The sequence below is a fragment of the Cebus imitator genome, unplaced genomic scaffold (assembly GCF_001604975.1).
Source record: "Cebus imitator isolate Cc_AM_T3 unplaced genomic scaffold, Cebus_imitator-1.0 Scaffold522, whole genome shotgun sequence".
In the NCBI taxonomy this organism is placed as follows: Eukaryota; Metazoa; Chordata; class Mammalia; order Primates; family Cebidae; genus Cebus; species Cebus imitator.
The window spans coordinates 304,134-305,781 of record NW_016107837.1 but is presented as its reverse complement, the minus strand read 5'-3'; positions in this window follow the sequence as shown (position 1 = coordinate 305,781).

The following is a 1,648-nucleotide window of genomic DNA, read 5'->3' as shown; positions in this document are numbered from 1 at the left end:
CCCCCCCCCAGGCCAGCCCCCTCCCAGGCCAGCCCCTCCCAGGCCAACCCTCTCCCAGTTTAGCCCCAGCCGCGGCCCAGCACCTGGGTTTTCCCGGGGCAGGAAGTAGAAACCAAGTCCAGGGCCCCAGGCCGTGGAGGGGTCCAATCCATGTGGTGCAGGGAATATTGAGCCCCTAAGAAGACAGGCCCCAGGGGAGCACCCGCTGGCCGTCACTGGGGCAGACCGCCTGGCCATGCCTCTGCTGCCCTTCCCAGGAGGGAGGAGCCCGGAGGCTGCCTCTGGAGGGGCTGGGGGAGCGAGGGGTCCAAGTGCCAGGTGGGGCCCAATTAGCGGGTCACCGCTGGGCTGGCAGAGGCTGTACCCCCAGGACACAAGAGGAGGCGGGCCCGAGGGCAGAGAGGGTGGGAGTGTGGCGGGTAAAGGGCAGGCCTCCTCCCTGCCCAGAGGCACCCAGGACTTTCTCTCCAGCGCCCCATCTCCTTCCTGGGGTCCTGCTCCGGGGAAGGCCATGGTTCACGGTTACTGCTGCTCCCTTTCATCAGGAGCCCCTTCACCAGCAGGTTGGTGCCACCTCGGGCTGCACAGGAGGCTGGGAGGGCGGGAAACGGGGCACTGGGGCCGCAGTCACTGCCCTACACAAGCCGGGCTCTGAGTGAAGAGGGAAGAGTGCCGCCATGCGTGGGCCTCAGAGCCCTCGAGCTCACAGAGCGACCCGCCACTGGAGACCCCTGCCCCTGCCAGTGTTAATGGCAGCCTGGGCAGTGGCTGGGGGACTGAGGCTGGCACCCGTGCCCCAGGATCCTGAGAGGGGAGCCTCTTCTCCTGAGTGTGGGGCCTCCAGCAGCTGGTTCTGGGGCTCTGAACCGCCTGGCTTCCCCCCCACATCCAATGTGAGCGGTCCCTGACCCTTCCCCTGTGAGTGCTGAGCCTTTTCAAATGACTCCTCTGCCCCTGTTGAGATAAATGTACACATTTTCTCCTTGGCTCCATTACAGGTATTGATCGACTTACGACCTATGCAACTTACGACCATTCGACTTTACAACCACAATCGCTAGCCAAGACTGCTCCGCGTCTGGCAGTGCAAACGTTGCCCAGCTGGGCGTACGACAGTGCGGACCAGCTTCCAGCAGCACTACCATCTCCACGTGCATATAGCCTACTCAACTTACGACCAAATCGTGTTACCGGTGTGTTGGAACCAATCGTGGTCGTAAGTCGAGCACTAGCTGTAATGTGATGACTTCCATGATAGGTTTTCTTTTTTCTTTTTCTTTTTCTTTTTGAGACAGGGTCTCACTCTGCCTCCCAGCCTGGAGTGCAGTGGCACAATCTTGGCTCACCACCTCTCAGGCTCCAGCGATTCTTCTGCCTCAGCCTCCACAGTAGCTGGGATTACAGGCGCATGCCACCACGCCTGACTAATTATTGTATTTTTAGTAGAGACGGGGTTTCACCATGCTGCCCAGGCTGGTCTTGAACTCCTGAATTCAAATATTCCACCCATCGTGGCCTCCCGAAGTGCTAGGATTATAGGCGTGAGCCACCGTGCCCAGCCTGTGACAGGTTTTCTAATTCAGATTGGCCTTGCGTTTGTGGAGTGGACGGTATTGGGCTGCAGTGCGAGCTGGGGTCTTCCCTTTGC